General features: G+C 53.2%; 1 protein-coding gene across 1 annotated transcript in view; it reads left to right on the forward strand.

Annotated features, from left to right (window-relative positions):
- Nucleotides 1-14,251, forward strand: part of LAMB1 (laminin subunit beta 1) — a 728,031-nt gene that overhangs the window by 25,446 nt on the left and 688,334 nt on the right. The gene's annotated exons all lie outside the window — the stretch shown is intronic.

The following is a 14,251-nucleotide window of genomic DNA, read 5'->3' on the forward strand; positions in this document are numbered from 1 at the left end:
GCATTCCAGGACTTGACCGCGAGGTGAGAGAAGGTGACTTGCAATATCCTTATACAAAAGGGGGTACTGTCTCCCTTATTTAATAGTCGAGTTCGGACGTCTTTTCTTTATGTTCGGCAACTGGGTGTGAGACAAGTGGCCGATTATAAAGAAATTAGGGCCAGATGTAGGAAAAAGGGAAATTGCGACTTGCAATTTGCGAGTCCGTGCGACTCGCAAATTGCAACTTGCAATTTGCCATGCAGAAAGGTGTCTCAGACACCTTCTGCGACTCGCAATGGGGTCGCAAAGACCCACCTCATTAATATTAATGAGGTGGGTCGCAGTTTGCGACCCCATTGCGAGTATGGGCACTCACGGGGATGGTGGCCTGCTGGAGACAGCAGACCACCATGTCCGTGACTGCTTTTTAATAAAGCAGTTTTTTTTTTCTATCTGCAGCCCGTTTTCCTTAAAGGAAAACGAGCTGCACTTAGAAAAAAAAAAACGAAACCTTTTGTTTCGGTATTTTTCAGAGCAGGCAGTGGTCCATAGGACCACTACCTGCTCTGAAAAATTGTTTTTGTGATCATTCACAAAGGGGAAGGGGTCCCATGGGGACCCCTTCCCATTTGCGAATGAGTTACCATCCACTTGAAGTGGATGGTAACTGCGAGTTCATAGCGTTGCGAGTCGCAAATAGGAAGGGAACACCCCTTCCTATTTGCGAGTCGGAAACGCATTTTGCGAGTCGGATCCGACTCGCAAAATGCATTTCTGCATCGCGGAGAGGCTTTTGCGTCTCGCAAATGGCGTTTTTCGCCGTTTGTGAGTCGCAAAACCCTTCCTACATCTGGCCCTTAGATACTGCTTTTTATAAAGAAAGTATAGAATCTCATGTATTATATTTGTATAAAAAGGCTAGTGTTCTTTTTCTGTGCAATGTCAGTGTGCTTACAGAAGCTTCGCCAAAGGTCAACTTGGTCAGAAAAATCCCGTAAGCGTTTGCCATTTTTCAAATAGAACAAAAGTAAAAAGTAAACTTTCCCAGAAAAAAAAAATTGATACATTTTCCATCTGGGCTGGGTTTAGTTAGACTAAAAACAAGAAGGAGGAACTGGACTATGCTTAACAGGGGAAGCAGATATTTCAGGAAGAACTGCAAAAGGTTCACTTGACGGGAATAACTGTGTGGAGGATGCACTGTTGGACTGACATCACTGAGAGCCATGAAACCCAGAAGCGCATCTGGTCAGGAGGAGAAGAGCAATGTAAGGAAATGCCTCCTTGGCATGGTTACCCCCTGACTTTTTGCCTTTGCTGATGGTATGTTTTGAATTGAAAGTGTGCTGAGGCCTGCTAACCAGGCCCCAGCACCAGTGTTCTTTCCCTAACCTGTACTTTTGTTTTACACAATTGGCACACCCTGACATCCAGATAAGTCCCTTGTAACTGGTACCCCTGGTACCAAGGGCCCTGATGCCAGGGAAGGTCTCTAGGGGCTGCAGCATAGCTTATGCCACCCTGGGGACCCCTCACTCAGCACAGACACACTGCTTGCCAGCTTGTGTGTGCTGGTGAGAACAAAACGAGTAAGTCGACATGGCACTCTCCTCAGGGTGCCATGCCAACCTCACACTGCCTATGCAGTATAGATAAGTCACCCCTCTAGCAGGCCTTACAGCCCTAAGGCAGGGTGCACTATACCATAGGTGAGGGCACCAGTGCATGTGCACTGTGCCCCTACAGTGTCTAAGCAAAACCTTAGACATTGTAAGTGCAGGGTAGCCATAAGAGTATATGGTCTGGGAGTCTGTCAAACACGAACTCCACAGCACCATAATGGCTACACTGAAAACTGGGAAGTTTGGTATCAAACTTCTCAGCACAATAAATGCACACTGATGCCAGTGTACATTTTATTGTAAAATACACCCCAGAGGGCACCTTAGCGGTGCCCCCTGAAACCTTAACCAACTACCCGTGTAGGCTGACTGGTTCTAGCAGCCTGCCACACTCGAGACATGTTGCTGGCCACATGGGGAGAGTGCCTTTGTCACTCTGTAGCCTGTAACAAAGCCTGCACTGGGTGGAGATGCTATCACCTCCCCCAGGCAGGAGCTGTAACACCTGGCGGTGAGCCTCAAAGGCTCACCCCCTTTGTTCCAGCACCACAGGGCACTCCAGCTAGTGGAGTTGCCCGCCCCCTCCGGCCACGGCCCCACTTTTGGCGGCAAGGCCGGAGGAGATAATGAGAATAACAAGGAGGAGTCACTGGCCAGTCAGGACAGCCCCTAAGGTGTCCTGAGCTGAAGTGACTCTAACTTTTAGAAATCCTCCATCTTGCAGATGGAGGATTCCCCCAATAGGGATAGGAATGTGACCCCCTCCCCTTGGGAGGAGGCACAAAGAGGGTGTACCCACCCTCAGGGCTAGTAGCCATTGGCTACTAACCCCCCAGACCTAAACACGCCCTTAAATTTAGTATTTAAGGGCTCCCCTGAACCTAAGAATTTAGATTTCTGCAACTTACCGAAGAAGAAGACTGCTGAGCTGAAAACCCCTGCAGAAGAAGAAAGAAGACACCAACTGCTTTGGCCCCAGTCCTACCGGCCTGTCTCCTAACTTCTAAAGAAACCTGCTCCAGCGACGCTTTCTCCAGGACCAGCGACCTCTGAATCCTCAGAGGACTGCCCTGCTTCAAGAGGAACAAGAAACTCCAGAGGACAGCGGCCCTGTTCCAAAAAGACTGCAACTTTGTTTCAGAGGAGCAGATTTAAAGACCCCTGCAATCCCCGCAAGAAGCGTGAGACTTGCAACACTGCACCCGGCGACCCCGACTCGACTGGTGGAGAACCAACACCTCAGGGAGGACCCTCCGACGACACGGAGACTGTGAGTAACCAAAGTTGTCCCCCCTGAGTCCCCACAGCGACGCCTGCAGAGGGAATCCCGAGGCTCCCCCTGACCGCGACTGCCTGACTCTAAAATCCCGACGGCTGGAAAAGACCCTGCACCCGCAGCCCCCACCACCTGAAGGATCGGAACTCCAGCGCAGGAGTGACCCCCAGGAGGCCCTCTCCCTTGCCCAGGTGGTGGCTACCCCGAGGAGCCCCCCCTTGCCTGCCTGCACCGCTGAAGAGACCCCTTGGTCTCCCATTGACTCCCATTGGAAACCCGACGCTTGTTTGCACACTGCACCTGGCTGCCCCCGCGCTGCTGAGGGTGTACTTTTTGTGTGAGCTTGTGTCCCCCCCCCGGTGCCCTACAAAACCCCCCTGGTCTGTCCTCCGAAGACGCGGGTACTTACCTGCTGGCAGACTGGAACCGGGGCACCCCCTTCTCTCCATTGAAGCCTATGCGCTTTGGGCACCACTTTGAACTCTGCACCTGACCGGCCCTGAGCTGCTGGTGTGGTGACTTTGGGGTTGCTCTGAACCCCCAACGGTGGGCTACCTTGGACCCCTATCTTAACCCCGTAGGTGGTTTACTTACCTGCAAAACCTAACAATATTTTACCTCCCCCAGGAACTGTGAAAATTGCACTAACGGGGTCATTCTGACCTCGGCGGTAAAAGGCGCTTACCGCCGGTCAGAAGACCGCCATAACACCGCCGCGGCAAACCGCCACGGTCATTCTGACCCGCAACTGCCAAACCGCCGAAAACCCGACATCCTCAATAATCCGCCACACCAAACGTCAGCGAAAAAATGGCGCTGACCAAACCTCCACCGTCACGCCAACAGAAATACTCCCATACCATTCCGACCCACAAATCCACGCGGCGGTCTTTCAAACGCGGTATTCCATTGGCGGTACACACCGCCGCGGTCAAAATACACACACCCATAGAAAACTCAGCCACATTGGTCAGTTCGAAATACACACACCTGATACACATACTAACACCACTCCCACACACCCAACACAATATAAAACACACACCCACATCACCCACAAGCCCCTACGACCTGAAATCAGGAGGAACGGTACATGGGGTTCAGGGAGGAACTGAGGAACATCGGTTCCGCAATGGGGACCATCGTCCTGGCCCTTACCCAGATCGTCACCACATTGCGGGACCATGTGGCACCCCAAAGGGCCACTGTCACTAGCCCAGGCCAGGAACAGCCTACCACCTCCGCCGGCGCTAGTGGACAGGAGGCCCCCACACAACGACAGGCCACCAGAACCCCACCTCCTGCAGAAGAAGAACCACCCCGCAAGCGGAACCTGAGATCTCACAAGAAGACAGAGTAGGATTGCAAGACCCCCGCCAGCCTAAGATACCCCCTGATGTCATCCCACTGTCCCACATTGTCACCCTGTCCAACCTTGAACTGCCCCTGCTCCATCCTTCCACAGGCATATGGACAATGCACCTGTGCGACTGAGAACTGGACTCTGCCATGGACATTACTCCACCCCCACCCATCCCAGCTTCCCAATCATTTACCTATATCTAGCACTTTAAATAAATCACTTATTCCACTTAAATAAACAGGAGTCTGCTTGTATTCTTAAATGTATTACACATAACGGTTCAATAATGTCCAGTTACTTTGTGATGACAACATACCAATTTCAATAAGCTTTAGTCCATGGGCAAACAAAGCTGAAGTCAGGCAGTGGGTCATACAGCTCTGAAAAGGGAAGGGATAGTCACAAATCAGTTAACAGGAACTGGGGGGAAACAGACAGTGGAGACACATGAGGCCTTAAGTAAATGTAAATTGGGGTGGCTGTTTCTTACCTGTGTGCTACTGAAAGTATTGTTGTATGACTGTATCCCTGTTGTCCGTGTCGTCCCCTCGTCTTCCTCCTCTTCACTCTCCACAGGCTCCACAGCTGCAACAACACCACCATCTGGACCATCCTCCTGCAGAAAAGGCACCTGGCGTCGCAATGCAAGATTGTGAAGCATACAGCAGGCCACAATGATCTGGCACACCTTCTTTGGTGAGTACATGAGGGATCCCCCTGTCATATGCAGGCACCTAAACCTGGCCTTCAGGACCCCGAAGGTCCTTTCTATGATCCTCCTAGTTCACCCATGGGCCTCATTGTACCGTTCCTCTGCCATTGTCCTGGGATTCCTCACTGGGGTCAGTAGCCACGACAGGTTGGGGTAACCAGAGTCACCAATTAGCCACACACGGTGTCTCTGTAGCTGTTCCATCACATAAGGGATGCTGCTATTTCGCATGACATACGCGTCATGCACTGACCCAGGGAACTTGGCATTTACATGGGAGATGTACTGGTCAGCCAAACAGACCACCTGGGCATTCATCGAATGATAACTTTTTCTGGTTCGGTACACCTGCTCACTGTCTTTGGGGGGAACCAAAGCCACATGGGTCCCATCAATGGCCCCAGTGATGTTGGGGATATGTCCAAGGGCATAGAAATCACCCTTCACTGTAGCCAATTCGCCCACCTCAGGGAAAATAATGTAGCTCCGCATGTATTTCATCATGGCAGACAACACTCTGGACAAAACCTTAGAAAACATAGGCTGAGACATCCCAGATGATATGGCCACTGTTGTCTGAAACGACCCACTTGCCAAAAAATGGAGTACTGACAGAACCTGCACCAGAGGGGGAATCCCTGTGGGTTGGCGGATGGGGGACATCAGGTCTGGCTCCAGCTGGGGACATAGTTCATGTATATTTGCTCTGTCAAGCCGGTATGTAAGTATGATATGTCGTTCTTCCATTGTCGACAGGTCCACCAGCAGTCGGTACACGGGAGGATTCATCCTTCTCCTCGCAAGTCCCAGCGGACGGTGCCTAGGAAGGACAACATGGAACACAGATTCAAGCAACCCACAGGTTCGTTCACACAGCTTGCACAGTACACGAATCGCTATGCATGGAACGGCTTGTATGAGTGGCAATGCAAGGCCTAGGCCTGTGTGACGCAGTAGAAATCATGCCATGTGGGCCCTTGAAATGGCGGCTGCCTGACCTGTGAAGTGTGACAGTGGGATGTGAGGTCACTGCGCTGGCGTGGCACACCGTGGCGGTAGGCGGTCAAAGACCGCGGCGCAAAGCAGCATTGGTTAACATTGAACCCTATGGGTCTCAGGAGCCAATGACGATGTGCGCTGGCGGTCGCGGTACGCACCGCCGCGGGCGTGACCGCCATTTTCTATCTGATTAATCACTCGAGACCTGATCATCCACAGGAGAGGACCTATACTGCAAGTGCTGCTGTGACCTCGGTCTGGGAGATACAATGGCTGCTGCGACTAGGGAAAGGGCCCCTGCCTTCACTTCCGAAGAATTGGAGAAACTTGTTGATGGGGTCCTCCCCCAGTATGCGCTACTCTACGGTCCTCCAGACCAACAGGTTAGTACACAGGGTGCACGCTGAATGGGCTATGCCTGTGTTGAGTGGGGTGTATGTAAGATGGTGGGGAGGGGAGCGAATGAGGAGTGCAACGCACGACAGATGGGAACATGTGCCACATGGCAAGGTTGGGGAGGGGGGGCCACTCACATCCACCATGCAGAAAAGTGATGAGATTTCCTTTCCCACCCTGTGCATGTCAAATAGGTCAGCGCCCATCAGAAGATCGACATTTGGCGTGCCATCGCCAAGGACGTCCGGGCCCTGGGGGTCCACAACAGACGGGGCACCCACTGCCGAAAGAGGTGGGAGGACATCCGCCGCGGGACCAGAAAGACCGCTGAGTCTCTGCTGGGGATGGCCTCCCAACGTAGGAGGGGTGCCAGCCGCCAATTGACCCCCCTGATGTCCCGGATCCTGGCGGTGGCCTACCCCGATTTGGATGGGCGCGTGAGGACATCACTGCAGACACAAGGGGGTGAGTATCAGCACATTCTGCTATCTTTGCGCGCAGTGGAGGTGTCTGGGTTGGGGAGGAGGGCTGTGGGTAACTCAAGGCCAGGGCGCTTTCTGTAGGCTAGTCCCCTCCGTTAGCCATGGCCCTGTGCCCCCGCCCCCCACCTCTGTAGGGTGCCAAGTACAGCTATCCATGGTCCTGCATCACCCATGTGTGTATTTGTCGTCCATAGACCTGTAGGCCTAGTCACAAGAACTGAGTAGAGTACCCCGATTGCGCAGCGTAGTGCAGGGGGCTTCTGTGTCTGTCCTCTCCGCCAACGGTGTTGCCAATGCATGCACTCAACCGGTCTTCATTTCTCCCCCCACCCATTTTCTTTTTCTTCCTGTGCATGTGTGCATTAGCATCATCAGGCGGAGGAGAAGTGGCATCGGCGCTCGAGGGAGCTGCATCTCACATGGCCCCGGAGGGCCATGCAACCGACTCCGAGTTCAGCAGTGAGACGGAGGGCGAGGGGAGCTCCACAACGGGGACCCGTGGAGATGTCAGCGACACCGACACGTCCTCGGAAGGGAGCTCCCTTGCGTTGGCGTCAACATCCGTGCCCACCGCAACTACAGGTACAGCCGCCACCCAGCGCACCAGCTCCGCCCTCCAAGCAGCCCCTCAGCGTTCGCCCCGTGCCCGCTCACACACCAAGGCGGGCATCTCCTTCGCCCCAGGCACCTCAGGCCCTGCCCCAGTTACCCCTGCTGCCCTCAGTGAGGAGGTCAATGACCTCCTCCGGACGCTCATTGTTGGGCAGTCTACCCTTCTGAATGCCATCCAGGGGGTGGAAAGGGAGGTGCATCGGAGCAATGCATACCTGGAGGGCATTCATTCGGGTCAGGCTGCCCATCAGCGATCGTTCAACGCTCTGGCCTCAGCACTGACGGCAGTCATTGTCCCTGTCTCCAGCCTCCCTCTTCTAACTCCCTCCACCCAGTCCCAGTCTCCTGTTCCTCAGCCTATCCCATCCACACCATCAGACCCGCCTGCACACACCTCAACACCCAAGGGCAGCTCATCCAGACATAAGCACCACAGATCCCACAAGCATTCACACAAACAACATCCAGATGCAGACATGCCAACAGTCACTACCACCTCTGTGTCCCCCTCCTCCTCGTCTCCCTCCTCCCTCCCTGTGACGTCTCCACTCACACCTGCATGCACACCACCATCAGCCAGTACTTCCATCACCAGCACACCCTCCATTACAGTCAGCACACGTGCAGTCACCACCCCCACTGCCATTTACACGTCCCCTGTGTCCTCTACCACTGTGTCTGTCACCCCCTCTTCCAAACCACACAAATGCAGGCAGCCACCCACCCAACAGCCATCCACCTCACGACAGCCTCCAGCCCAAGCACCTGCACCCAAAGACAGCACACTTGACTCTCCTACAACCACATCCTCTTCCTCCACTCCCATACCCACTGCACCTACCCTTCCCATTGCTCCTAAAAAACTTTTCCTCTCCAAAATTAACCTCTTTGCATCACCTGACCCACCCCCTCCATATGGTAAGAGTCCAAAGAGCACCTCAGCCACCACCAGCCCTGCATCTGGTATCACCATAGTGCAGGGCTATTGGAGTCCACCAGATCCTAGGGAAGGAACATCGGCCAGCAGCAAGGGGACAGCCAGCCCACCCCCTGGGAAGAGGACAAGAAAGATTAAGGGCCGGCGCAAAAAGCCTGAGACGGCTGCCACCAGGGAGAGTGGCCTTGCCACGTCACCTGCCACATCATCTAAGGGAGGCAAGGGCCAGAGAGCTGCAGCGAAGGAGGGCAAGGGCAGCAGGGCGGAGAAGACATGCAGCAGCCGAGCGCACCAGGAGGGCCCCACCAGCCCCATACCGGGTGTGACGAACGACACCCAGGGGCACAAGGCTCCATCACAGGAGGGCCCCGCTACCGCAAGGTCGGAGGGCGACTAAGCGGGGAGTCTTGGCCAGGTCTGGCTCCCTTGAAAGACAGGACAAGCACCGCTGAAGAGGGCCCCGCCAAGACAGGCACCGCTGAACAGGGCCCCGCCGTGAAAAGCACCGCTGAAGAGGGCCCCGCCAAGACAGGCACCGCTGAACAGGGCCCTGCCGTGAAGAGCACCGCTGAAGAGGGCCCCGCCGTGAAGAGCACCGCTGAAGAGGGCCCCGCCAAGACAGGCACCGCTGGACAGGGCCCCGCCGTGAGGAGCACCGCTGAAGAGGGCCCCGCCAAGACAGGCACCGCTGAACAGGGCCCCGCCAAGACAAGCACCGCTGAACAGGGCCCCGCCGTGAAGAGCACCGCTGAAGAGGGCCCCGCCAAGACAGGCACCGCTGAACAGGGCCCTGCCATGAGGAGCACCGCTGAAGAGGGCCCCGCCAAGACAGGCACCGCTGAACAGGGCCCCGCCAAGACAGGCACCGCTGAACAGGGCCCCGCCAAGACAGGCACCGCTGAACAGGGCCCCGCCGTGAAGAGCACCGCTGAAGAGGGCACAGCCATCTCAAGCACCGCTCCGCTGGGCCCTTCCTGTCAAGCACCGCTCCGCTGGGCCCTTCATCTCAAGCACCGCTCCGCTGGGCCCTTCATCTCAAGCACCGCTCCGCTGGGCCCTTCATCTCAAGCACCGCTCCGCTGGGCCCTTCATCTCAAGCACCGCTCCGCTGGGCACCGCTGTCTCAAGCACCGCTCCGCTGGGCCCTTCATCTCAAGCACCGCTCCGCTGGGCCCTTCATCTCAAGCACCGCTCCGCTGGGCACCGCCATCTCAAGCACCGCTCCGCTGGGCACCGCCATCTCAAGCACCGCTCCGCTGGGCACCGCCATCTCAAGCACCGCTCCGCTGGGCCCTTCATCTCAAGCACCGCTCCGCTGGGCCCTTCATCTCAAGCACCGCTCCGCTGGGCCCTTCCTGTCAAGCACCGCTCCGCTGGGGCCTTCCTGTCGAGCACCGCTCCGCTGGGGCCTTCATCTCAAGCACCGCTCCGCTGGGCCCTTCATCTCAAGCACCGCTCCGCTGGGCCCTTCATCTCAAGCACCGCTCCGCTGGGCCCTTCATCTCAAGCACCGCTCCGCTGGACCCTTCATCTCAAGCACCGCTCCGCTGGGCCCTTCATCTCAAGCACCGCTCAGCTGGGCCCTTCATCTCAAGCACCGCTCCGCTGGGCACCGCCGTCTCAAGCACCGCTCCGCTGGGCCCTTCCTGTCAAGCACCGCTCCGCTGGGCCCTTCATCTCAAGCACCGCTCTGCTGGGGCCTTCCTCTCAAGCACCGCTCCGCTGGGCACTGCCGTCTCAAGCACCGCTCCGCTTGGCACCGCCGTCTCAAGCACCGCTGGTCCATTGACAGTGCCGGTTCTGTGTCGAGCAGGTGTTCACGAAGCACTCTGGGCACCATGCCTCCTCCAATACCAGTGGAGTCGGTTATCCATCTGATGGACTGTGGCTTTGCACTCCCCAGGATGGTACAGTGGGCATGGAGGCCCCTCGTGGATCTGGCGTCGTGGACTCATGTGGCTGAGGTGCCCCCCTTTCCCTTCCCCCTGAGGTGCCTGTTGTTTTATCATCTGATGCCCCTGCAGTGTTCTCTCCAATGGTATCCGGTCTCCTGTGTGGGCTTTGCTCATGTGTTTGTACACATTGGCCCACGGACTATGGATATTGAACGGACTGTGCAGGACTTATTGACTATGTTTATACTTTGCACTATGTTCATTATTTCTTTTATATATTTCATATGGCATATTTACCATGACTTCAATGAACCTATTTTATACATAAATTTTAAACTTCATTTGAATTATGTCTTTGCATTCTTCCAGGGGGTTTGGGGGGTGTCACTCTGACTTGTTGCTCTGCATTGGTGTGTAGGTATTGGGGGGGTGGGTTGGGGGGTGGGTGTATCGCGTATGTGTGTGCCCGTAAGCTTTCCTCCTCCCCCCTCCCCTGTGTCGTAGGTGCAGTACTCACCATTGTCGTCTGCGCCGGCGTTCGTACTCCTGGTAGATGAGCAGGTAGACAATAGCGGGTAGGATGTGTAATTCGGGCTCCATGCTGTCCTCCTTCCTCGTGGAGTGTGTATAGGTGAGCGTTTTCCCGTTCGTAGTCTGTTTCGCCCGTGTTTTTATCGGCGGGGCTCCCGCCCCGGAAAAGGTGGCGGATTGGTGAGTTGTGATAGGGTGGGCGGTACATTGTCTGCCGCCTGCCTGTTGGCGGTGACCGCCGCACTGTTTGTCGGTCCCGCCGTGGCGGTCGGAGTGTTAATGTGGCGGGCTGTGTTGGCGGTTCCCGCCAGGGTCAGAATTCAATTTTTTGGACCGCCTGCCTGTTGGCGGGTTGGCCGCCGCTTTATCACCGACCGCCAGGGTTAGAATGACCCCCTAAGTGTCCACTTTTAAAACAGCTATTTGTGTTTTATGTAAAAAGTATATATGCTACTATAATTATTCAAAGTTCCTAAAGTACTTACCTGCAATACCTTTCAAATGAGATATTACATGTAGAATTTGAACCTGTGGTTCTTAAAATAAACTAAGAAAGTGTGTGTTCCTCATTTATTGCCTGTGTGTATGTACAACAAATGCTTAACACTACTCCTTTGATTAGCCTACTGCTCGACCACACTACCACAAAATAGAGCATTGGTATTATCTCTTTTTGCCACTATCTTACCTCTAAGGGGAACCCTTGGACTCTGTGCATACTATTCCTTACTTTGAAATAGTGCATACAGAGCCAACTTCCTACAAGCAACATCTAGGTCATGAAGCTACATCATTTCCTTTCATCGTAAGAGAGTATTGCCCCCGAACTATCAATCAATCAATCAGTACTTGCAAAGTGCGGCTTATCACGCGTAAGGTTATCCAGGTGCTAGGCTGCTAGGCTTATTCGAAGAGCCAGGTCTTGATTCTCTTTCTGAAGTCAGTCACCGAGGGTGATGTTTGGATAATGGAGGGGGAGGGCATTCCAGGACTTGACCGCGAGGTGAGAGAAGGTGCATCCTCTGCTGTGGCTACTGCGAATGCGAGGAGTCTGTCCCAGAGCAAGGGAGGTGGAGTAAAGGTTTCTGGATGGTTGGTGGACGTTCAGGCAGTGGTTCAGGTATGCTGATCCTTGGTCATCGAGGGCTTTGTAGATGTGTGTCAGTAGTTTGAATTGGCATCTTTTCTAGACAGGGAGCCGGTGGAGGTTCCTTAGATGATAGGTGATGTTGGACCATTTGGGCAGCATGCGGATCAGTTTGGCAGCAGAATTCTGTATTGTCTGGAGCCTTCTCATAAGTTTGGTGGTGGTTCGTGTGTACCGTGCGCTGCTGTAGTCCAGGCAGCTGGTGATTAGGGTTTGTGTGAATGTTTTTCTGGTGCTTGTAGGGAGCCATTTGAAGATTCTTCCAAGCATGCTAAGAGTGTGGAAGCTGGCAGAGGAGACAGTGTTGATCTGTTGTTTCAAGGTGACTTTGCTGTCCAGGTCATTCCTAGGTTGCGGGCATTGTCTTTTGGTATGGGGGAGGGTCTGAGTTCCACAGGCCACCAGGTGTCATTCCAGAGGGAGGTATGGTTGCCAAAGATCAGCACTTTTGTCTTGTCTGTGGTGAGCTTCAGACAGTTGTCCTTCATCCAGGCTGCAATGTTCTTCACTTGGACATGTCTGAGCCTGAGTTACAAGTCATCAACATTTAGGAGTACCATACAAACTTCCTAAAACATCCTACTATCGCCCTATCTCTACCGATCCGACTCCGTGCTTACAACGCAAGATTCGCGGCATGATAATGGAAGCAGAAGCAGCCGGATGGATTACTCAACAAGAAGCGGAATTCCTTGATACAAAAAATCCTAGGATTCCATACTTTTATTGCCTCCATAAAATCCATAAGGGTCTTCCTCCCCCGGGACGCCCCATAGTGTCTGGGATTGATTCACTTTTAGAGCCCCTGTCTAAATTTTGTGACTTCTTCCTACAACCCATTGTCCAGAAAACATCTACCTTTTTGAAGAACACAAAAGACACATTGGTTTTATTAAATGACATCAATGAAGCAGGTACTACAGACATATTAATATGTCTAGATGTAGAGGCTCTATATACTAATATTCCGCAAGAGGCCACACTCGCCGCTGTGGAGGAGATACTCCTAACAGACACTTGGATCTATAACACCCCTGTGAGCTTTATTATGCAATGTGCAGGTGTGGCTCTCCAAGAGAACTTTTTTCAATTTGAGAAAAACCTCTTTCATCAGATACAAGGTACATCTATGGGGAGCACTTTCGCACCTAGCCTGGCCTGCCTATATATGTTTACCTTCGAGCAACGCCACATTTTGACTCCTGACCAACCTTTCTTTTCCAACATCAAACTGTGGCGCCGATATATAGATGATATCCTAGTGATTTGGAAGGGCGATATGGATCGTGCTATTGCCTTCACCCAGTGGGTCAACACTTTGGATACCCACCTTCGTTTCAGCTCCACCATCTCTGACAAGGAAGTATCCTTTCTTGACCTACAAATCACACTCAGAGATGGATATCTTAACTCGTCCGTATACCATAAACCCACGGATAGAAACAGTCTTTTACTTTACAACAGTTATCATCCAAAAGCCCTGCGAGATAATTTACCTTTTGGGCAATTCCTGAGGATACGACGTAACTGTTCAGATAAAAATGATTTCCACACACAAGCTAACACTTTATGTCGGAAACTTTGTGAACGTAACTATCCTGTATCTAATATTCGACAGGCAAAGAAAAGGGCCAGCAACATCCCTAGGGAAATATTATTGACTAACAATATTCGTACACAACAACCGAGATTAACCTGTGTAACCACGTTCACCCCTCTTAGTAATCAAATAAAAGGGATTGTCCGTAGGCTCTGGCCCATCCTCACTAGTGCAGGCGCTACATTAGAACGCCCTCTATTTGCCTTCAAGAGAACCCCTAACATTAAGGACCTAGTTGTCCATACGAGACCTACGACAAACCGGCCCCTTGACAACACTGGCCCTAGTCAATGGCTGAAAGTGGTCGTGCATTGCTCGACTTCTACAGAAGTAAGTGCCCCCTTTATTGTTAAAACTCTCGACTTTTATTTCTAGAGTCTCGTTGCTACATGGTCTAGTAGCACTAGCCATGTTTCTTTGATGTTACGCGTGTGTGCCCGCGTTTGCATGTGGCCACCTAGGAGAATGCCTCTGGGCGCTTGGGCGCCGTATTATTAGGAGAAACGCGCTATTGAATTTGCGCACTCTCCCATTTCTCCCTGTCAAATTAGTGAGACGCATTGTAACACTCACGCGCTCACTCCTTTTCAGCACAGCCTTTTTTCGTGGCTATGAACGCGTTAAAAAATGGCGCGCGTTCCTAAATTTATACCGCCTACGGATTTTGTGTAGTTTTGGCATGTAGACCAGCATTTCA

This window comes from Pleurodeles waltl, chromosome 4_1 (genome assembly GCF_031143425.1).
Source record: "Pleurodeles waltl isolate 20211129_DDA chromosome 4_1, aPleWal1.hap1.20221129, whole genome shotgun sequence".
NCBI classification, from domain to species: Eukaryota; Metazoa; Chordata; class Amphibia; order Caudata; family Salamandridae; genus Pleurodeles; species Pleurodeles waltl.